The sequence below is a fragment of the Mesocricetus auratus genome, unplaced genomic scaffold, assembly GCF_017639785.1.
Source record: "Mesocricetus auratus isolate SY011 unplaced genomic scaffold, BCM_Maur_2.0 Super-Scaffold_100013, whole genome shotgun sequence".
NCBI classification, from domain to species: Eukaryota; Metazoa; Chordata; class Mammalia; order Rodentia; family Cricetidae; genus Mesocricetus; species Mesocricetus auratus.
Window position 1 is genome coordinate 58707238 of NW_024429196.1, and position 24572 is coordinate 58731809.

The 24572-nt window shown below is 44.2% G+C and overlaps 1 protein-coding gene and 1 pseudogene across 1 annotated transcript in view; one reads left to right on the forward strand and one right to left on the reverse strand.

The window, feature by feature from the left end:
- Window positions 1-5115: 5115 nt before the first annotated feature.
- LOC101840611 overlaps window positions 5116-24572 on the reverse strand; it is a 64354-nt pseudogene continuing 44897 nt past the window's right edge.
- Window positions 16111-24572, forward strand: part of Rreb1 (ras responsive element binding protein 1) — a 178185-nt gene continuing 169723 nt past the window's right edge. The window contains exon 1 of the mRNA XM_013110609.3: window positions 16111-16131. The gene's annotated coding sequence lies outside the window, so the exon portion shown is untranslated. The remainder of the gene's footprint in view (window positions 16132-24572) is intronic.

Here is a 24572-nt window from a genome sequence, read left to right on the forward strand (position 1 = left end):
AAGCCGGGGCTGTGCCTTTCCTCACTTCCTGGTTCCCTCTATAAATATTAGTGTGCATCGCCTTCCTCTCAGACCAGGGTCAGTGGTGGCAGCTGCGCAGCTTAGAGAGGCCGCGGTCCAGCAGGGAAGGCACAGATTTGAACTCTACTAGGGTGGAGCAAAGTATCCTGACATGGGTCAGCAGAAACCGGAATATCTCCCCAGATGGGTCTTTCCCCTTCCTAAGCCTGGAAAACCCATCTGGCCTGATGCTCTAACATCCTCTCTTAGAGGCGTGTCCTCCCAGCGCCCTGCCCAGCTCCCAGGCTCTTGGGCAGTGGCTGTGCAAATTAGCAGTGTTCTTTGTCCCCAAAGCTCCAGAATTCAATTGTGCTCCAGTGTGTGCCAAAATCTCTCAGAGTGTGCCGTGCATTGTAATAAAGCTGGCACGTGCTCTGGCAAAGAATTTTGTTCTGCTTAACGGCCCCCCAGAACATTTGTTTGGTCACCCGTCCCTCTAAAGCAAAATAAGGGAAAGAAAGGAAAGAAAAGGCTGCAAACTGCTTATTTGATGCTTCCAAAACTTGAGTGGAAGTTTAACCAACTTCAAGGAAAAGCGCGAGAACACTACACCCCCGACTGTTTGAGGACTTTCTACTTTTCAGAGCACCGGAGCTGGATTGTGGAGCAAAGGGCAGCAGCGATACTTCTAGAGGTTATGTCATGGATGGTGTAACATTACCTTCTGCCCACTGGGATCCTATCAGCCCTCTGTTCCTGGTCTATTTTGAGACCCATCTGAGCCTGCTACCTGGGACATGGGCAGTATTAACAAACCAAAGTCCAGTCGACAAGAGGTGAACTAGCCTCATCTGGAAAAGACCGATAGAGCAAAGCATCTCTAGGCAGTTGATTTTATGCTTCAGAACATTGCTTTCTTTGTCTTGTAACTTAGAGGTACACTATACATGTAGAAGTACACTGCACATGTAGAGATACACTATACATTTAGAGGTATGCTGTAAGTGTAGAGGTACACTGTACATTTAGAGGTACGCTATACATTTAGAGGTATACTGTACATTTAGAGGTACGCTATATATTTAGAGTTCGAGGCCAGGGCTACACAGAGAAATCCTGTCTCAAAAACAAAACAAAAAGACTCTCTTAGCTAGGTGTGGTGTTCCATGTCTATAATTCCAACAGTTGGGAGGCAGAAGCATGAAGCTATCTCAGACTCAAGCCAGCCTAGTCTACACAGTGAGTTCCAAGACAGCCAGGACTACACCTGTCTCAGAAATAAACAAACAAACAAAACAAAACAACAAAAATCTCTTAGTCTGGTGTGGCACACACCTTTAATCCCAGCATTCAAGAGGCAGGCAAATCTCTATGAGCTCAAGGCCAGCTTTATCTACAAAGTTCCAGGTAAGCCAGGGTTACACAGTGAGACCCAGTTTCAAAAAAGCACAAAAATACAAAGGAACTTTTTTTGAAGCCAAGTCTTGAGCCAGCAACCTAGACTATTAAGTCAAGTTCAAAATATGCATATGTCTTCATCCATGGTCATGGTCCCAGACACTGGCTCCTCTCTTCCTGCAGGCAGGTAGTCAACTAATCAGTCTAATTATTATCCTCCTACTGTATTTTTAGCTAGTCACAAAGATGTGCAGCTTCCCAGTCCAAGAGTAGCAGCTTTAAGAAGCAGTGCTCTGGCCCTCTGCCTGTCCCTCAGGCCAGTGTTGGCTGGTACTACCTGCTGCTCCCTTCTGTTGCATCTTCACACCCAAGACTAGAATCCCAGGTTTCTGACCTTGACACTCCTTTCCCTCTAACCTCTCAAATACAAATGGCTTCCACCCATTTCTCCATTTCGTAAGTGTAGGCGGGGAGAACTCTTGGAATATCAGAAGGTCTTATGGTAGGATGTGATTTTTGTCTTCCTGAGTTTTTCAGAGTGTGTGTGTTGGGGGGGGGGTTCAAATGGACAGTCTTTGAGGATTTAAAGTGATTGGCTGGGCTTTGTCTCCACCCATCTCAAAATCATCATTACAGAGTGGAGCTAAAGCTTCTTGTCCAGGACTTAGCCAGAATGCCTGAAGCATTGGGGAATAGAGTGGTATACTTAAAAAACAGCCAATTAAGGTCATCAGCACATGGTAAAATGGTTAGAGTCCTGAAAAGATGGTAGGAAGTGAGAGATGGGTTTCCATCAAAGCATGTAAGAGAGGCCAGGGCATCCAATCAGAAGGATGCCCTACTTTTTTAGGCCCCATATGTGCGAGCCAGTGGGCTCTACCCACCTCCACATGGAGCTTGTTGTCTTGATAGCTATTGTGTGCAATCACCTTTAAATCATCCCTCCTATGGAAAAGTCACAGGCTTGTTTGCTTTCAAAATAATTTCCTTCTTTTTTAAGATACTGAGGGATTAATAAGTCTTTAAAAAGTCTCTCCTTGATGACCATTTCTTGCTGTGAAAAGGCCAGAATAATTAGGTTAAGTCACATCTGGCCTGGTGCCATCTGTGCATCAAATTCAAGGATGAGCTTGTAGTGGTTAAGCCACTTACATGCCTTCTAGTCCCTGGGAAGCGTAAGCAAGAAGTGATGAATGAGAGGGAGCTAAAGACACAGCTGTCAGTGTGTGGCTTCAGTTTACTTCAACCCAGAGATAAGAGCAAGCAGGTGCTCAAGGCTCAAGACCTGAGCTGGCCAGGAGACCACTCTGTGCTGGTTAAGGTTCTGGAGTCACAGACCCACGTTCAGATTCCAATTCTGCCACAGGACGTTAGATGAATCAGTTAACTTCTCAACATGTCACATCTCTTCATGTGAACAGTGGAAAAACAACATTATTTGCTTCACAGAGTTGTGAAGATTACCATAAAATGCTTGGTGCAGGGTAAGTGGTTGGCAAGAGTCAAATAATTATTAGAAAACGAGTAAAACTTAGAGAGTTTGCTAGTAAATGAGCCTCTTCATACTAGTGCCACCTCCAGCTAGCCATTTGGGAGCTCAGTCTTTGCACTAGATCCTCACTCAGCCATGATGCCATCTGTTTGCTGGCTTGCTGTAATATTCCAAGAGTAAAGTCCCTTCTAAAAGTACCCCGCTGAAGAGACAATTATAAAGAGTAAGCAGAAAATCCAGGGCAAAAACCGCAGTCGGTAACAAAAACCGTCTGAGGCTCTCTGAGCAGTATCTGGGGTTCTCACAAGAGCATCACATTTTAGGTGTCTATTGCTGTACAATATTGCAGCAGACATTCGTATCTTGCGTACTTTCATACAGATTGTGAAATCTTTTCCTGGTGTTGGATATTCTCTTGGCATTCCACGGGGATTGATTTTCAAACTCCCTGCAGATAGTCAAAGCCTCAGATACTCATCGCTTCCATAAAATGGCAATGTATCTGCATAGAATATGTTATAAATATGCATGCATACAAATCATTATTAGATTGCATATAATATTTAAAATATTAAATGTGGGCAGTGGTGGCACACACCTTTAAATCCCAGCACCTGGGAGGCAGAGGCAAGTGGATCTCTGAGTTCAAGACCAGCCTGGTCTACAGAGTAAGTTCCAGGACAGCCAGGGCTACACAGAGAAACCCTGCCTAGAGAAACAAAAACAATTCAAAGTAAAAGACAAAAAAAAAAAAAAAAAAACAAGAACTCACAGGATGATGGATTTCTTTCAGTCATTCCAGTGCAGGGCAGCAAAACCTTTAATCCCAGCACTCAGGAGGCAGAGGCAGGCAGATCTCTATAGGTCAGCCTGGTATATAAAGCATGTTCCAGGACTGCAAGGTCTATACAAAGAAACCCTGTCTCAAAAAACCAACACAAAACAAAAATTAAATACTGAGTCAATGGTTATTATACTGTCATCTTTGTGTACTAGTAAGAAAACTTATTACATGTTCAAAACACAACTTTTAAAATATTTTCTCTCAGCATGTTTATGTATTTTTATCATGTATATAAGTGTTTCCTACATATGTATATGTGCACCAGGTGCATGTCTGGTACCTGCAGAGATCAGAAGAGGGCATGAGATACCCAGGAACTGGAATTAGAGCTGGTTGTGAGCGACTGTGTGGGTGCTGGGAACTGAAGCCAGGTCGTGTGCAATAGCAGCAAGTGTTCCTAACTGCTGAGCCATCTTGCCAGCCCCTAATGTATCTTCTATTTGAAGTTAAATTTATGGACATGGAATCCATTCATGTGGAGAGTGAATGGGATGTAAGTATAAAGAAGTAGCAAAGAAAGGAGGCCCAGATCTTCTGATACATATAAAAGGTCCCTGACATCATTTCATCCTATGTCATTGTTGGGGGTCAGATGTTGACTGTCTGCCCCCAGCTGCCCCTCAAAGCCACATGCGTTGAAAGTGCTCCAGCTCATGGGACTTTTGGAAGGTGGTGGACCTTCAGGAGATGGGGTCTACTAGGAAGGAATGAGGTCATTTAAGGGGATATTAGAGCAAGTATTAGTTACTTTTCTCAGTGCTGTGAATACAACAAACAAACAAAACATCTGACTAAAGCCACTTCAGGAAAGAAATGTTGATTTTTTTTTTTTGGAGCACAGTGTAAGGATACAGGCCATCATGATAGGGGAGGTGTGGTGATGAAAGCTGCTCTCATTGTGACCATGAGAGTGAAAGATGGCAGGTAGCACGAGTCCCAGTCAGGAAGCAGAGAAAGATGAATGCTGTTGCTCAACTCACTTCTCCCCTTTGCCTTCGGTGTGGGACCCAATTGCATGAGATGCTGCCACCATTCAAAGTGAGATCTTAGCTCCTCAGCTAATCCTGTCTGGAAATACTGTCATAGATACATCCAGAGGTGTGTCCCCTAAGTGGTCCAAATCCAGTCAACTTGACAATGAAGGCAATTGTAACAGACTCTTTCCCTACCACCTTTCTCTTGAATCTCAGCCTCCTGATGTAAATAGGCCTCTGCTAATGTCTCCTGTCTCAACACAGGCCCAAAGCAATACAGACACACACATACTAGAACCTTGAGACCAAAGCAAACCCTTTCTCTGTTTTGTTTTTGCTTTTTCCACTTCAACAACCTGTGGCTGTTTATTAACTGACCAGATTACCAAAACACCATGTTCGACACCTTAGTTCATCTGGCTAATAAACCTGTTAATCTAGTCTTCTCTGTTGCCAGCATCTCCAACATCCACAAAATGTGTTGTCTTTTTCTTCATTCCACTCTTGGAGAAGGTAATGTGAAGGGCCATAGGAAGTTATTCGACTTCCTTGAAGCATTTTCCAACTGAATTAGATCCTCCATACAGATGATACCGTATTTACCAAGAGTTCAAGCCATCAAGGAATTAATTATCTGTCAAGGAAATTTGCTTCTTATTGATTTTGCCACAGCCATGTGCCATTGGTCATGCCAGAGGAGCAGCGAGTTGAGGCAGACATGTAAAGGCACAGCAGAAACAAAAGACATTACAGGTCTGTGGTCTCCCAGCCTTGCCTAATCGAGATTGGCCCATCAAGAGGGTTCCCTTCTGGTGGGCTGACACCTAGAATTTCAGTTGCAATTTACTGCTCCTCTGGCATGACCGAGGGTAGTCGTGCTTTGGTAGACAAGCTCATTTGCTGACTTCAGGTTGGTGTAGGTTGGGGTACCCCCATGCAATGTGTGGCTCTACAATCCTCATCATGCTAATTGAAGCCTCGTTGAGCTTAATAAAGGTGCCTTTGAAGATCTGATGAAGACAGAAGAGCTCCATTACCTCAAAGACCTTCTGTGTCTACACCACTGATAACCTTGGACTCTGATGACAAATCCCAATCTCAGTGCTGAAGGCTCGGAGAAGTTTCCAGCTTTCCTTGCCACCCTAGCCATGTGAATATCTGTCCAGTACATCTGCCTGCGTGCCTTTTGACAGTGTTTTCCCTTTTCATAGCTCAGCTTCCTCCTGGCCTTCTGTAGTGTCTTCAGAGTAAATTTCTGTTGGCGCTTCACCTTCAATTCTGTGAAATTCCTCTGCTTTTTCTTAAGGGTTTCCAGCACAGCAGGAAGCTTCTATTTTTTTCCTCTGGCACAGCCTCCATCTTACAGTGGGAAAAAAAGAAGAGCTTCCCTCTCTCTCTCTCTCTCTTTATTCATTTATTTGGTTTTTCAAGACAGTTTCTCTGTATAACATCACTGGCTCTCCTGGGACTTGCTTTCTAGACCCCATTTTTTCTTTTTAAATTAATTTTATCTTGGGCATTTTGTCACAATGATGGAAAGGTGACTAGCACAGCAATATACTATGCCATAAACAAAAACACTGTGTTACATGAAATGAAGCTACACAAAAAGGGAAGAAAATGGCAAGGTTAAGGGGGAATAATAGGGAGGAGTTTGCTTTACCGCATTTAAGAGGAGCTTCTCCTCCAGAAATGGTCGGCTTGCATTTGTACCCCTCCATATACAATATAGCAGCTGAACTTTCAGATTTTTGTTTGTTAGTTTATCATGTGCCCCCTACTCCCACTGAGGTTTCTTTGTGTAACTGCCTTGGCTGTCCTGAACTCAATCTGTAAACCAGGCTGGCCTGGAACTCACAGAGATCCACCTGCCTCTACCTCCTAACTGCTAGGATTAAAGTATGGCACACCCCACCTGCCCTGCCTGATTTGGTTTTTGTTCATTTAAAAGATACATAAGACCAGTACAGCCGGGAAGTGGTGGCACACCTCTTTAATTCCAGGCAGTTAGATCTCTGTGAGTTTGAGGCCAGCCTAGTCTATATGGTGAGTACCAGAACAGACTCTAAAGCTATAAAGAGAAACCCTGTCTTAAGACCCACCCCCACCCGCCCACCCCCGCACTGCCCTACCCCTCAAAAAAAGTGAATGGTAAGAAATCATGTGTGGTGATGGATTCTTACACCCCAGCATTTGAGAAGTGGAGACAGGAGGATCAGAAGTTCATGTTCATCTTCAATGACATAAAGAGTTCTGGGCTAGCCTGGGCTACATGGGACCCATATTGAGCACCACTTTGACAAAATCTAGACTCTCCTAGGGGATAAACCTCTAGGCATCCCTGTAAGGAATTATCTAGATTAGATTAATGAAGGTGGAAAGACCATCTTAGCTATGGGTTGTACTGTTCCATGGCCTACAGTCCAGGCCTGAATACAAAGGAGAAAATGAGCCCAGAGTGCTCCTCATTCATTCCCTCTACTTCCTTACTTCTGGTGTGGTGTGACCAGCTTCCTGAAGTCCCTGCTGCCATCACTTGGTCTGCTATGACATATAGCATGGAACTGTGAGGTAAAATAAACCAGTCCTTCCTTAAGTAATTTCTTGTCAGGTATTTTGTGGCAACAATGAGAAAAGTAACATAAGTCACTATTTCTAACACAGAAGGAAAGCAATTTTATAAATTTAGAAACAGATCTAAATAAATTTATTAACTAGTAACAGAGACATCCACTTGGATACAATGCCTTTACACAGCAATACTATTACTATTGGGTTAGACACACATAAGACTTTGCAGACACTTAGAAATAATTCAGTATCCTGCAAGAGTATTCAGTCATAGCCGGGCGTCGGTGGCACACACCTTTAATCCCAGGGCTCTGGAGGCAGAGGTAGGCGGATCTCTGTGAGTTCAAGACCAGCCTAGTCTACAAGAACTAGTTCCAGGACAGCCTCCAAAGCCACAGAGAAACCCTTTCTCAAAAAAAAAAAAAAAAACAAGAGAGAGAGAGAGAGAGAGAGAGAGAGAGAGAGAGAGAGAGAACCAGTCACTAAGAAGGAGCCCCAGACTTACAGCAGAAACACATTGTCTCAGTTAGAATTACTATTGCTGTGATGAAACACCAGAGCAAGCAACTTGGGGAAGAAAGGGTTCTATATCAAAACCAGTTCATCATCAAAACCAGTGAGGACTGGAACCTGGAGGAACCTGGAGGCAGGAGCTGCAGAGGCCATGGAGGGTGCTGCTCACTGGCTACTCCTCATGTCTCACTCGTTCTGTTTTCTTATAGAACCCAGAACCACCATCACCCACCATGGGCTGGGCCCTACCACATCAATCGCTAATTAAGAAAATGCCTTACATTGGGATCTTATGGAGGCATTTCCTCTCAGTTGAGGTTCCCTCCTTTCAGATGACTCTAGCTTGTGTCAAATTGACATAAAACTAGCCAGGACACACATGAAAGCAGAAAGAGATGCTTGGCACATCTTTAATGTGTTTTTTGTGGTGTCTTAAGCCAAGTGGGATTAAACGCTTTCCCCTTTGGTGGTAGACCGTGCATGTAGTCCCAGCTGTTCAGAAGAATGAAGCAAGAGGATGCTGGAGTTCAGGAGTTGAAGACCAAGCTGAGCAGTATAAGCAGCCTCCATTTAAAACTAATACTAAATATTGTAATTAAAAAGACAGCTTTCTCCTGCGTCCATGAAGTCGCTCTCCTCTTGCACCTTGCTTCTTTTCTGTGTGCTTGGAAATCCCACCCCTGTTCCAGTTTTCCAGCTCTCTATAACATATCACCACGTATTTATTGAATGATAGCCATCTTGCTTGTAACCTCAATGGTATCTATACCTTAAACTAACTGCACTCGTTGTGTTGTCTTTGTGATATTTTGATTATTTCCAGATGCATATAATTCATATGAATAGCAAGGGGGGTGAAGATACAGCAAAGCCATTCAAAACAGAACCAGAGCCTCAGCTTCCCCATGTGTTTTAAATATATTACCCATACAATTAAGAATACAGTATTATAAACCAGCTCTATAAATCTTAGGATAAATCCAATAACATAGCAACTCTTCTTAAGCCACAAAGAGGCCCTTAATAATATAGATTCCATGATGATGCTCTTTGAATACTCCTGAATATTCCATGGCTTCCTAAAATAAATAACAGCATGTTCCTTTCTGTGCTAAACAAAAGGGGACATTTCTTCCTTCACTCACACACACACACACACTCACGCATGAACTCACACATACAGATATATATGCCCATCTTATTCTGGAAAAGTTTAAAGACATGACACACACCTTTAGCCCTAGCACTCTGGAGGTAGAGGCAGGCATCTTGATCTCCTCAAGTTCAGGGTCAGCCTGGTCCTCATTGCAAGTTCCAGGACAGCCATAATTACATACATGTCATATATACTTCCTACACTCTGCGAAAAAAAACGTATTAGGATATTTTAGTGACAACACAGCATTCTAGTACAAATACTTTACTGCTTAAGACATAAGAGCTATGTTTTAAGCCAGGTAGTGGTGGCACATGTCTTTAATCCCAGCACTCAGGAGGCAGAGACAAGCAGATCTCTATACAGTAGAGGCCAGCCTGGTCTACAAAAAAAAAAAAAAAAAAAAAAAAAAAAGAGCTCCAGGACATCTAGGGCTACACAGAGAAAAAAGAAACAAAACTGTGTTTTAAATATAATCACAAACTTACCAGCACTTAAATCAGTAACAATAGTTCCCTTATGCTTTCTAAAGTCAGTATTCCTTAAATGTCTTTAAGATCAATCAGATGTGCCTTTCCTTCCTTTTTTTCTGAGTGTGTGTATTTGTGTGTGTTATATGTAGTGTGTATGTGTGTACTTTTGTGCACGTAAGTAAACAGGTACATATGTGTTATCTTATTCAGTCTCTGTCCACCTTGTGTTTTGAGACAGGATCCCTCACTGATGGCCAGACCAGCTGGCCAATAAGCTCCACCTGTCTCCACTCTACCCCTCAATGTTGGGTTACTGAAATAACCCCACTGCACCCAGCTTTGTTTATTTGTTTTTTATTTTGAATCAGACTCTCACTATGTAGCCCTGGCTGTCCTGGAACTCACAGCAATCAGCCTGTCTCTGCCTCCCGAGTGCTGGGATTAAAGGTGTGCCCCACCAACGCCCAGCGGCTTTTGATTTTTTTAAAAGAGTTATTCATTATTTTATGGGAATATTTTTGCAGGCATGGATGTATGGGCACCAGGTGCCCAAGCAGGACAGATGTAGGCATCAGATCTCCTGGAACTAGAGTTACAGATGGTTGTGAGCTGCCATGTGGCTGTTTTTAAAGAACTCACAGAGTTGAAATCCCCTTGCAGTTCCTCTTAGGGAGATTTCTTTAAATAAATGTTTAGTCACGGGATAGTTTATCATGGCTGAGATAGGTCCACACTCCTCAGCAGCAGAAACAGGACTGCAAGGAGGCTTTTCTCATGCCCCCTTACCAAAGCAGATGCTGAGAACAGAGAGTGAGCTGTAGTTGCAAGATCTTTATCCCAATCCCAACTAATCGCTATTTAACTCTACAGAGTAACTTTAGTGAATTCTTCTCTTATGTGTCTGTGCCGAGGCTGGAAAATGAATAGTTAGCCCAAACAACCTCTGGTTCTTAAGATTCAACCTGTTTGCCTTTAATTCTTTTTCTTTTTTTAAGTCAGTCTTCTATATCTTAGTGCTACACATCAGCAAATTCAACCAACGTGGGATGGAAAGTGTCCAAAAACTAACACAGCTGTACTAAATATGCAGACTGCTTTTCTTGTCCTTGTTTTCTAAACAACACTGTGTACCAGCTTTTTACAGAGCCTTGATATTGTATCGGGTGTTACAAGTTACCCAGAAGTGACTGAAAGTACTTAAGAAAGGACTGGGTGAAGCTCCTCCATGCAGAGTGCTCACGTGACCCACAGGAAGCCCTGTGTCTGATCCCCAGCCCTGCATAAATGGGGAGTGGTGATACCAGAACCCTCCAAAACCAGGAGGATGAGAACTTCAACATTACCCTACCCTGTAGGGTTTAAAGATAGCCTGGGCTACATGAGACCCTGTCTGGAAAGAAAAAGAAGGGGGCATAAAGGAAGGTGTACCTAGGACGTCTGCCAATACTACACCATTTTATATGTGGATTTGGGGGTATTCAAATGGAGGGGATTGGGACCAATTCTCTTTAGATATTGAGGGATGGATGTAGAAGTAACTGACTGATATAACTTACATATATATAATTTATATATATTATATATCATGGTGTTATTTGCAAGCATAAAAACATTAGACAGCAAATTATTTGCAATCATCACACCAGTCCCTTGAGTACATTGTCAACTGTCCCAAGCCTCAATATCTTTCTGAATTGCAACTACTTGTTATGAACATGATCTTCCCTACCAGGCACAAAAATTTAAAGAGGCTTTCTTATATCTGTCTTTGTAATATCAAAATCCAGTGCTGCATCTGGAGACTGGTAGGTACTCAATATATGTCTGTTACATGAATAAATGGTGGATCTATAGTCTGAGCTACAGATGATTGTTCCATCTACTTTACAGGACCCTGCAGACTAAAATGAGTTGCTGCATGTAAATTTTTACTTTATATTTCATAATTAAAACATAAAATAATGGGGAGGGAGAGAGAGCTGGGATTGACATGTGCAACAAGCTTGTTTCTAACTTAAATTAAAAAAAGGAAGAGGAAAAAACCATAAAATAATATTATTGCATGTAAAAACATTCCAAATAGACCAAACTTTGCTTCTAATGTTTGGCAAAACATGAGTGGTGGACATTTTTCTTTCCTACTCAGTTTCATCTCTCTTTGTAAAGTGTTTATCTCTCTATCCCGTGGTGATTTATTATTTATGATTTATTAAAGCTTGCCTGAGGATTCAGAAAGCAAAGTCAGCCTCAAGCTATAAAGATCAAGCAGTGGTGGTACAAACCTTTAATCCCAGGCCTCAGGATTAAGAGGTAGACGGATCTCTCTGAGTTCAAGGCCTCCCTAGCCTACAGAAGAGTGAAGAGTAGCAGAGCTCATGGCTTTGATCCCAGCATTATAAGACAGGAGCAGGGTCTCAGAGCTGGCATTCATTCTCCAGCCACATTGAGGATAAGAAGGCATTCAGTCTCAGGGTTCTCCAGCCACATTGAGGAGAGGCAGCAGTCTTAGGTTTGGTGCAGCCATGATGGACTTTTAGTCTGAGGTAGAGTAAAAGCTAGTGGCAGGCTGCTTTGATTTTCTGACCCTCAGCTTGAAACTTGAACCCCAATATCAGTCTCTGGGTCTTTTATTTATCCTGCTTCAGTATGCGTGTTTACTTTCTCTCCCTCCAGTACTGGGGACTAAACCTAGGACAAAGCTCATGCTAGATAAGCACTCTACCACTGAGCTGCACACCACCCCTCTTTTTACTGTATCTTGATAGAGGATCTAAGGTGTCCAAACTGTCACTGAACTTGCACTGAAGCCCAAGTTGGCCTGCCTCAGCTTCCTGAATAGCTGAAGTTGAATACCTGTGCTAGCAAGTCAACTTGTTCTAGCTCTCTCTCTCTCTCTCTCTCTCTCTCTCTCTTTCTATTCACTCACTATCATTTTTAAGTTTGTCTCTAATGATTCCTTGGGGAAATTCTTGGACTTGTGACATTTCTACTTACAACTTTTCTTTATAATAGTTTAACAGAGCAACACACATTCAATGGAAACTATCCTTTGGGAACTGGAGAGGTTCAGTGGGTGAAGGTGATTGCCAGTCAAGCCTCGTGACTTGAGTTTGATCTTCTGAAACCATGTAAAGGTGAAAGGCAAGAATCAACTCCATAAAGTTGTCCTCTGATGGGGCATTTGTGCCTTCCCCCACATTATACATATACATACATACACACAAATTGTGTGTCCACACACAATCATATGAAAAATTTTTATTTTTAAAAAATTGTCCTTTGAATCAGGATCTTTCCCTCAAGCTAACAATCTGCAATCTGGTCCTTCTACAACAGAAAGAACCCAGACTGCATTGCCCTAAGTTGTTGACATTCTCTGAATATGGTGTTTTAACTGTTCACATCCTATTGTGTACAAAATGGCCATCAGTGAGTATACACAGCTACTCAACACTTTCTCATGATATGGCCTTGGTATTAGGTGACTTGGCCCAACCCTAGCCTAAATCTCATGATAATAGGTAGGATTGATGTGTAAAAAGCATCTTCCAGGTACTGGTAAGATGGCTCATGGGATAAGGATGCCTGTTATCAAGTCTGATGACCTGAGTTGGAGTCTGATCCCTGGCACCCACTTGGTAGACAGAATCAACTCCTGAAAACTAGTCCTCCAGACTTCCACATGCACACGGGTGCTGCCTACCCCATTTTATTTTTTTTAACATTTATTAATTTTATTACTTATGTGTATGAGTGGTTTACCTGTATGTATGTATATGTATGTACACCACTTACATGCCTGGTGTCCTCAGAGGGTAGAAGAGTGTATCAGATCCTCCAGGACTAAAGTTACAAATAATTGTGAGCCAACATTCGGGTGCTTGTAATAGAACCCAGGCCCTCTGCAACAGCAACAAGGGCTCCTAACTTCTAAGACAACTCTCCAGCCCTCTCCCATTAAAAAAGAAAGAAAGTAATAAAATGAATAAAGCATCTTTGATGGCTGGGCAGTGCTCACCTAACTTGTTTACAAAAACTTTTTTTAACTTATAACTTGAAATCTACAATAGATTTCATTGGAAACCATGTCTAAGTAACTTACAGCGTCTGTAATGAGCAGCAGAATGCCAGTCTTTTTATTTGGATTCAAGGGATCAAACTCAGGGCTTGATGTATTCTAAGCAAGCATTCTGCCACTACTCTACACTCTGAAGCCAATAAGTCAGTCCAATTTAAATGAAGCATTTTTTCTCACCTTTTCCAAGTTAAAATAAGGCAAGGGGCAATGTAGCATTGCCTATATATATTTTAGATGCATGAAATTGCTGCCTACCATAAACATTCAAGCTCCTAACAACCCTGATGGAAGCAAAATGAGAATAGTTCTTCAAACGTTCATTTCCTTCCTCCTTCTTTTATGCAATGACACTAAACTTATTTTAAATAATTTCTGATGGTGCCATTTTGACACATAGACATTTCCCTTCACTATGCTCAAATTTTGTAGGATCCCTGAAGCGGCAGTTCCTAAAGATGACTATTAGCCCTAAGTAACAACACAAGGGCATGCATACTTTTATACACGCACGCAGACAACTGCACACATGTACGCATGCTTACGAACACATACACATGCATGCGCACAAGCTCTCATGAATGAACACAAACAAATGGAGACTTTTTTTTTACTTTAAAACAAAGTGCTCATTATAGCCAGTGGGTGGTGGCACAAGCCTTTAGTCCCAGTGCTCAGAAGGCAGAGGTAGGCAGATCTCTGTGAGTTTGAAGCCAGCCTGGTCTACAGCATGAGTTCCAAGACAGTCAAGGCTATACAGAGAAACACTGTCTTGAAAGGAAAAAAAAAGGTGCACATTATAACCTCTTCTGTGTGGCATGAGGCCCCTTCCTGCATTGAACACTGACAGGTCTTGTGATAAAGCTGTCATACTTACTGTATACAAATAAACTGGATTTAAACTGTTTAACTCAGCATTTATCAAACTTCCTTATTTTATGGACCACTAAGAAGGAAAACCAGTGAAACTAAAACTTAATGCCAGGATGTCAGCAAGCAGAAGTCATCAGAGATGTTCAAGTTAAACCTAAGATGCTAAAACTGGTGCATCTGGAATGGAGAACATGTGGTATCAATGATCTCAGGCACACCCACCCTGCCAATATAACTTATGGCCATGCTGAGGCTCTTCGGAACAACTCTGGAAAACCATGTTCCAGCTCTAGGTTTTCAAAATTATTTCTGGGGGGAGTGTAGAAGCATTTCACAAACTGAGAAGAATAAGAACAGAAGCATGGGGGTAGGGCGTGGGGGCAGATGCTAGTCACCTTCTCCAAGTGGGAAATGAGTTGACCTTGCTGAGTTAAAGAGTAATTTCCAGGTACACATCAGAAGGAACTGTCCATCTGGTCTCAATGAACATGCAAATCTCTTTAAATTAAGATGGCATGTAATTAAACCATTCAGCTTGTTGACAGGCCTCTCCATGAAGGTAGTTTACTTTCACTTGAAATGACCCTTTTGCTTCCGAAGATCCCCACACCCAGAATGACTCAACGTCATAACTCCACCATTAAAATCTCTAGCTTTATGGGCAATAGGCTGAGGTGTAAAGCATCAGTTACTCTACAGTGAGTCAGATCAAGTATGTGAGTGTGTGAGTGGCAGGGAGGAGGCGGTGGAGGCTAAGTTGGCTTCCAGGGTCTGGGTGTGGTTGAAGCTCCAGCTCTTAGCTCCTTTGCGAGTGCGTGGAATTGGTCCAAGCCTCCAGTTTACACCCTTCTTCCACCTGGCTGGATCACCCCACCCCCACCGAGGGCAGCTGCCCTGGGGGCCTGACTTTAAAGACTTTGGGTACCATCTCAAACTGGCCCAGAATTCTCGGCACCTTCAGTGGAGGCCCTTCAGACGCTTTTGATTTCATCTTCCTGGATGCGCTCCCCTGGGTTTTTCCAAGCTGTCTGGGCTGGTAGGTCTAGAGAGAGTTCCTTGTCCTGTCCTCTGAGCCCAGAACAAGTATCAGATGATTGATGACCTCCGGATCTGTCACCTTCACAGCAGTCTCCGCCCCCACAGGCCCATCTACACCGCCACCTTCTACGCCTAAAGAAGAGGTGGGCACGGAGGGCGGCGGAGATACAGTCAGGTCGAGAAGAACTTGTGCGAGCTGGGCCTCGCTCACCCTAGGCACTGCATCCGACTGCAAGATGCTGGTGCAGGAGATCTTCTCGCGCTGCCCTCTCCCTAGTTATCTACCCCGCACAGTTTCCATGGTTCCGCCGCCATCCTCCCGCCCTCTTTCTCGCAGTCGCCTGGGGGGCGGATGAGGGGACTGAGCGTTCTCCTCGAGGCCTCGGGACGCCTAGGTGCGTCCAGTAGCGTAATTCTGGTGAAGTTTTGTCCTTTTCCTAGCCCCTTTCTCAGTCGCCCGCACTCCGAATCTGTCCCCTACCCTGGCAACGCGCAGCCCCCGGCCAGGCCTGGTGACGCGGGGGAGGGGCGCGCGGCGCAGGCAAAGTTGCTGAGTTGCGGTGCAAGCTCAGAAGTTGCAGCTGCGACGGCTGCTTCCCGCCCCCTTCCTGGACTCCGCCGCCTAGAACACACACCCACTGGTCACCGCCCGCTACCTGCCCTCTCCCTTGCGGCCCGACCCGGACTCTGCAGCATCCCCACCCCGCGCCCACAAGAAGCCCAGGTTTCCAGTGCAATCGGGCTGGGGGCGGGCGGCGGGCGCACCCCACCTCCGCGTTCCGCCTGGGGAAGAAGAAGGGCAGGGTCCCCTCCACCCGCGGGCCTCTGAGCCCTGGCGAGGGAGGAGAGCGGGTTTGCAAACCGGAGTCAGCGTTCCCATTCCCTCCGGCCGGGGGCTTTGCCCGGAGGGTGGCGGGGTGGGGGTTGTGGGAGCAAAGAGTCTCGACTTGGGGCAGAAGTTGCCAACAGGTGCTCTCGAGCTCATGTGACCCGGAGGAAGTACATGCAAGGGTAGCCGGAGGTGGGAGGGGATGGGCTTCCTCAGGGTCCCCCGCTGTGCCAGACTCCGGGTGCACCGCCTGCAGTGGTCCACGGAGTGATCTCGGATGGCCCCCGAGCACTGGCTCCCTCGCGGCCAGCAGGGGAGTAGGAGGAAGAAGAGGGGGAGGGCAGGGATGCGAAAGTGGGTCAGGAATGTGACTGGATGCACACCCCTCCTCTGCCGCCCGAGGCAGCCAGCTCCAGCCTTGGAAAGCAAGTCATTTGCTGTTGTGGCTCTGCAACATTATAGATGGACAGTTACCAGGGGATCCAGAGGGATGCGTTTCTCTGTGACCCATTGGAAAGACAAATTTAGTTGCCTCAGTAACCGGGTTTGGCTTGGATGCAATGGTGCAGAGAACTTTGTAGGTGAGCCTGGCTGTGAAGGAGACCGAAACTGCACTTAGGGGGCCAGAATCGAAAACTGAGGAGATGGGGGTTTGCTGTGTTTTGTGTTTGTTTGTTTACCGTCTCAGAGGACGTCAATTTACCGCAGTTCTTTGCAGTAGCTAAGTAGACACAAAAGTTTGAAGTTGGTACCCTAGAGTTGGATGGAGCAGGAGACAGTCACCGGTTTGCATTTGAGGAAGGCCTGAGAAGCAAACATTAAAAGCCCCCTTTTTTTTAAAGGAGAAGGGGGAGGGGACCCAGCCCTCTCTAAGCAGAAAGAGGTTGTTGAGTTCCCTCCTGGGTACTGGAGCAGCTCACAACCCAAGCATGTGATAAGGAAGGAGGAATTGAGATTTGAAATTGATGGCCTTTAGGTTTGAAGGCAGAGGAGACAAGAAAAGAAAAAGGAATGGGGGCGGGGAGCTGGGACTGCAAAAGGGAGACTTAGTGTTAACTGAATTTGTAACTCATACTTTTCTTAAACACTTCCTGGTTTCTGTCCTCTTCTCCTTCTATCTGGTGAACCAGAGTCACCAGGTGCAGGGACAGGACTGAGGAACCCGTGAGCTGAGAAATCTGTAGTAGCTGGAGTTTTCATTCAGAGATCAACGGGGTGGCTTGTTTCTCCAGAGACACCCTCAGAGTTAGGTAACCAGGGACTTAGGAATTACTGTAAATTCCATTTATTTCCAAAGAAGCCTGTCACATGGGTCAAGATGGATTTTGCTTTGGAAGAGTATACACTTCAAGGAGACAAAAACAGGGAAACTGAGCTGGATATGATGACACATGCCTGGGAAGTGAAAGGGGATTGGGAGTTCAAGGTCATCCTTGGCTACATAGCCACTTTGAGGTCACCTTGTCTGAAGAAGCAGAAACAAACAACAACTGGGAAAATCAATTTATTATAAATTGAATCATATTCTAAATATGTAAAAGGAGGGCGATTATTTTGTTGTGAAAACTTTTGTATGGATTTTTTTGTTTGTTTGTTTTTTGAGACAGGGTTTCTCTGTATTGTTTTTGGAGCCTGTCCTCGCTCGGTAGACCAGGCTGGCCTGGAACTCACAGAGATCCGCCTGCCTCTGCCTCCAGAGTGCTGGGATTAAAGGAACGTGCCACCAACGCCCATCGAGCAGTTTTTTAGGGATTTACTCTACAAGCAGGGAGTATTTTTTTAAGTGGGTGTGGGATTGAAGTAGCCCTGGGTGACTTGAAACTTTATGTAGACCAGGCTAGCTCCTTACTGCAGCAATCATTTTGCCTTTGCCTTCTAAATTCTGGAATTAGAGATATACTACCACCACATCCAACTCTGTTATTCATCTATATTGATGCTGGAGACTGAACCCAGGGCCTTGCAGATCCTAATCACAGTCTATCATTCAGTCATACTTCCAACCCAAATTGTTATTATTTAACCTAGATGACCTTGGTTGTTGTCTCATGAGTAGAATGGCAATCATGACAGTTATTGAAATAGCTGGCCTCTATTCAAGTAAAGGATTGTGGATTTTTTTTTTTCCAAGTCAGGTTTCTCTGTGTAACAGCCCTGGCTATCCTGGAACTCACTCTTTAGACCAGGCTGGCCTTGAACTCACAGAGATCTGCCTCCCAAGTACTGGGATCAAAGGCGTGCACCACCACCACCACCACCACCACCACCAACAACAACAACAACACCAACACCAACACCACCACCAACAACACCACCAACACCACCACCACCACCAACACCCAACTGGATTGTGGACTTTTTTAATTTAATTTTATTCATATGAGTGTGTTTGTCTACATGTATGTATGTGCACAATCTGTGTGCCTGGTACCTAAAAAAACGTCAGAAGAAGGTGGCAGATGCCCCAGAACTGAAGTAGCCAGCATGTGGGTATACATGAATTGAACCTGGGTTCTCTGAAGAGTAACAAGTGTTCTTAACCACTGACTGGGCTTTGAAGTCTTCCTTTCACCCAGAAAACTTCATCATTTTCACTTAGGATGTTTGCATTAGCTATGGAAGGGTTTTATTTAGGATTGCATAGGGCAGATATGTCAAAAGAATTAGCAACAGGATTAACCAAGAGGTTGTGGTGGACACCTTTAATCCCAATACTCAGATCTCTGAATTTGAGGACAGCCTCATCAACAGAGTGAGAGTTCCAGGACAGCCAGGGCTAAAAAGAGAAACCATGTCTGAAGCACTTATTCGTGCATGTATATGTATATGGGTACATGTGCCATGGTGTATGTATATGGGGTTCCCTTCTTCTACCATGAGGATTCTAGGGATCAGTCTCAGGTTATTAATCTTAGTGGCAGGTATTTTCATCCTCTAAGCCATCTCACTGGCCCCAACAGGCCTCATACCTGTACCTTTGGGGGGTACTTTCTAAAGAAATTATCTATGTAGCTGGGCAATGTGACACACATTATTAATTCCAGCACTTGGGAGGCAGAGGCAGATGGATCTCTGAGTTCAAGACCAGCATGATCTACAGATTGAGTTCTAGGACAGCCAAGCTATTCAGAGACCCCCTGTCTTGAGAGAAAAAAAAAAAAAGAAACCATCTATGCAAATTTGGGATATGGCTCACTGATAGAGCACTCTACTGGCATGGGTGAGAAGGCCCTGGGTTTGTTCTCCAGTATGGGGGGTGGGTTAAGAAGTTGTCACCAGGCATGATATCACATGCATTTAATCCCAGCTCTTACGAGACAGAGGCAGGCAGATTTCTGTGAGTTTGAGACCAGCTTGTTCCACATGCCAAGTTCCTGGCTAGCCAGAACTACATAGTGTACATAGTAAGACAGCTATCCTGAAGGGAAAGGAATTATCTACATATCAGATTTTCACATATGTTACTGTGGGTGATGTGTTAGGAGCCATCTACTCACTGACACCCCCAAAATATTTTTTAAATACGCATATATTTGAACATCTGATCTACCTGCACTACAGACAGAACTGTGTTAAGTAAGTACTGTGGGAATTACAAACAAACAAATGGGTACTTCTAAGGAAAAGTCAATCCAATAATGCCTCATTGAGAGTGACAAATGTGAATTTAGTTGTCTGGGAGTTAAAATAAAAATCAGTAAACAAAACAGGCAGAAGAGATGGTGGGTTCAAATACTGAAGTCAGCAGTTGGGAAATAAAGTGAGAGATTTAAATATGTTTTTCTTCTCCCTTTTATTTCTCCATAATGTTGACAGTGAACTCTCATATTACTTCTGTAGAAAAAGAAGAGATTTGCTCCTTTTTAGGGTGATGTTATCACGAACCAGTGTGTGAATGACTACCAGTGAGAACTCCCCCCCTCACCCCCCACCCCCCCACCCCATGTAAAACGGTCACTGAAAATTCCAGAAGGGATAGAGAACACAGCAGACTAGGCTGGCAGAGCTATAAAATGGGGAGCTCACGATGTCAGAGGTGACTGCAGAAGGTACCCGGGAGGAAGGGGGAGAAAGCACACACCCTCGCTCAGGCTTGGGTGTCCTAGGGTGCTGGGAATGTTCTGGTATGGTGGCTGACAGGTGGCAGCCATCAGGAAGTAGTGCAGAGGAGTTCTTAAGTCTTGAACTTGGGCCTTAAATGATGGGCATGGTTTTCAGAGCTAGAGAGAAGAAGGAAATCCTTGTCTCTGAGCCTGAAAGCTGAGAGGCTGGAAGGTGCAGAGCATATTCCAGGAATTTGAGTTGACCACCTTTGCTGGGAGAGATGATCAGGTATGAAGTTTGTCATTTCAGTGATAAGATTGGGGCCATACTGATTCCTATACCAAGGAATAGCTCCCTGAACTCAGTATCTGCAGATAATGGGGAATTATGGGAAACCTTTTAGCAGTGAAAGTACAGATGTACCTCATTTTGTGCTTGGTAGATACTCTAACCTATTGAGAGTTTGTCCAACCCTGAGTCAAACAAATCCATTTTCCCAATAGCTCAGACAATTGTTAACAATTTATAGTAATAAAATAAGGTGTACAGCCGGATGGTGGTGGTGCATGTCGTTAATCCCAGCACTCAAGAGGAAGAGGCAGGCAGATCTCTGTGAATTCGAGGTCAGCCTGATCTAAAGAGAGAGTTTCAGGACATCTAGGGCTACAAAGAGAAACCCTGTCTCAAAAAAAAAAAAAAAAAAGAAAAGCAAAATAAATAAAATATGTTCATCCTTTTGTTAGACATACTGTTACATAGTTAATAGACCCCAGCACAATTAAACATAACCTGAGTATGCTGAGGGAAATGATTCTGACTCACTTTATCTGTTCACTTTATGGCAGTGATCTGCTGTATCACCATGGTAGGTTGTAGGAGAGCAAGGAAGATTTGGAGGGGGTCAGCTGGGGGTCAGGTTACAGTGGCAGTTAAGGAACATGAGTGCTGTTGCAGGGACCCAAAAGGATAATGAGTATAACTTTTGTCAGAGGAAACAGGAGTGGAGATACAACACGGTGGAGGTATACTTACCTAGTATATGCAAGTCCCTAACATGATCAAAAAATAATTTGTATAAAGATAAAAAAAAAAAAAACAGAGTTTGGCTGGAGAGGTGATCCAGTGATAAGTGCTTGCTGCCTTCAGAGAGCCTGGTACAGTTCCAGCACCCATATTGGGCAGTTCACAACTGTGTGTGTAATTTCAGCTCGGGAATCTGACGCCCTCTTCTGGCCTCCAGAGGAACCGCCACACACATGCACACACATATACACACATAAATAATAAAAATTTAAATATTAAAAAAAAGATCAGAGCCAGGCGTTGGTGGCGCATGCCTTTAATCCCAGCACTTGGGAAGCAGAGGCAGGCAGATCTCTGTGAGTTTGAGGCCAGCCTGGTCTACAGAGAAAATTCCAGGACAGTCTCCAACACAATACAGAAACTCTGTCTCAGAAGATAGGTAGGTAGGTAGATAGATAGATAGATAGATAGATAGATAGATAGATATTAAAAAAGAAAATGACACCTGCCTTGAAAAAAAAAGAAAGGAAAGAAAATGACAGTATTTTATAGAATACTGTGTAAGGACCGCATTCAGAGGTCAAGGTACCCGATGGTGTGCATCTAGATGCCTGGAGTGCTAGGAAGATCCACGGGAAGCCTGTGTTCAAAACAAACTGAAAAGTTCTTTTTGAGAACCTTGTGTTCAAGGTCATGTCAGAACCTGGGTTTAAGTGATTTAGGGGAATGGGTGAGTCATGGGTATGTGCATCACACACTGGGAGTGATGGCGGGTCCCAGGTGTGACTGAACACCTGAGTTAGAACCAGTTGGCAAAAGACCAGTTTAGTGAGCATTCCCAGAGAAAATGGCCTCTATACAATTTGGATAATCTCCTGCCTCACAGACCACAAATTAGTCATTTCTGGGGCTTTTTGGAGAGCCCAAACGATGGCTCAGCACTGTTCTAACCAAAGTGCTTTAGCTCAATGGTTCTTGACCTGCCTCATCAGATTAAGGCGCCCCGCCCTTAAGCATAGCATCAAACAAATCCTCCTGGGGTCAGCAGTCCATTTTTTAATAGGCCCTTTAGAACATCCTGGTGTGTATCCTGTGGGATATTTTTTTTTTTTTGGCTTCACCAATTTATGGTCCAGCTTGAGACACCCCCAGGCCTCCTGTGATTCTCCTAAGGAGACTAAGAAAGTTCTGGCTTCCCATGCATTCTTGTCAAACCTGTCTTCTGTTTGGGGGTTGGATGGACAGCCCTTGACAGGCAGTCCTCAAAGTTGTCTTTATGCCAGTGACCTGCTGCCTTCCAAATTTAGCAGTGGTCTGGAAGAGAGGGTGGATGCTCAAGTCCTCTGCCTGGCTGGGTTGGAAAGAGGTGGCGTTCCTGAGCCCTGTGTGGTGGGGAGTGACTCAAACTGTGTACATGGAAGCCTGTGGAGATGATGCAATAACCCAGCTTGGGCAGACCACTTCCTGTACCTTTGGATTCAGAGGCCTAGGGTGTGGCGATTGGCAGTATTCTCAGGAGTAGTCTGTTTGGCTGATGTCTCAAGGCAGCTCCATCAGCCTAAGGTGAGGTGAGGCGAGTCACAGGCTGTAAGCCCACAAGGTCTCACAGGGTCTACTAGCTTAAACACAGACACATCGTTAGAAATTCAAACTTAGATTCTAAAAGGCTATGGCCGTGGATGCAAGAAATGCCCACCTACATGCATGTTTTGGCTTATTATTGTTACAAAAGAAATGTGTGTTCCATTGAACACCAGTCAAACATTTTATCACAACCAATATTACTTATCCAGCTACAAATTGTTCTTTGCCTCTTTTTGTTTATAATGTATAAAGACAACAGCTCATGTGTCTACAGTACGACTAGCCTTGTAAGTGAGCAGACAAAAAGCTCATGTTTAAAACTGACAGTGAAGACCATAAGTGACAGAAATTTCACCCCACATTCCTCCCTGTTCTGTGTATGTAGGGTTTGCTGTGTGCACACAAGGTCTGGAACTCGTGGAGGCTGGATGTATCAGATCCCCTGGAGCTAGAGTTGCAAATGGTTATGATGCAAATGGAACTCTGGTCCTCTCGGAGAGCAGTACACACACTCTTAACCACTAATCCATCCCTGCAGCCCAAGTGTCCATTTTTAAATGTTATTTTCACAGTTGCTTACTGTTTTCCCATAGCCATTCACAATGCCCACAAAGCAGATTTGAAGGCCTTCACTCCAACAAGTCAGCCTCAGTTCCAAAGTTTTAGGTTTGTGTCTTTCTGAAGGAGAAATGTCCTCCCAGAGCTGTGGCAGCTGGGGACATGTATAGTTTATTTCATGACCGTCCACTTGAAAGTACTGCTTGTTGGATTTATGAAATTCGTGGAATAAGCTGATTTTCCTCAAAACTGCTTTTTGCTTATCAGACTTAAAAAGATGTGTTAAAACCAGTTTGGCAACTTTTTAAAAGTAGCTTGTTAGAAGGTCTAGAGGAGAGAATTTTGAAACAATATTAATGTTGGACACTTTTTGTTTTTCAAGACAGGGTTTCTCTGTGGCTTTGGAGGCTGTCCTGGCACTCCCTCTGTAGACCAGGCTGGTCTCGAACTCAGAGATCTGCCTGTCTGCCTCCCGGGTGCTAGGATTAAAGGCGTGCGCTACCGCTGCCCAGCTAAAAGCTTTTAAACAATATTCATGATCTTTTCAGGAAAGCCAAGGTTTCCTGATAAGACTGGATTAGCAACACATTTTGTTTTTTAATGATGGCATCCAAATCAGGCATGTAGAATTTCACCAAGGACTTGAGAAATGGCTGATTTGGGTTGAATATTTGCATATTCATATCCTCACCATCTTAGTCTCCTCTCCTCCCAAGTATGATTTAGAAACAGATGAAGCATCTATTTCAAAATCCTATACTATGGTAGTGTAGAAATACAGGACTTCGGCCGGGCATTGGTGGTGCACGCCTTTAGTCCCAGCACTCGGGAGGCAGAGGCAGGCAGATCTCTGTGAGTTCGAGACCAGCCTGGACTACCAAGCGAGTTCCAGGACAGCCTCCAAAGCCACAGAGAAACCCTGTCTCGAAAACAACAACAACAACAACAACAACAACAAAAAACCCCAGAAATACAGGACTTCAAATGCCATTCATTCCTCCCACCATCACTCAACCTGAAGCAGTCTCCTGTATACCATTATCTTGAATTTCTGATCCTCCTGCCTTTACCTTCTAAGTGCTAGGATCACAGGTGTGCGCCTTCACATTGGGGATCTACAGTGCTGG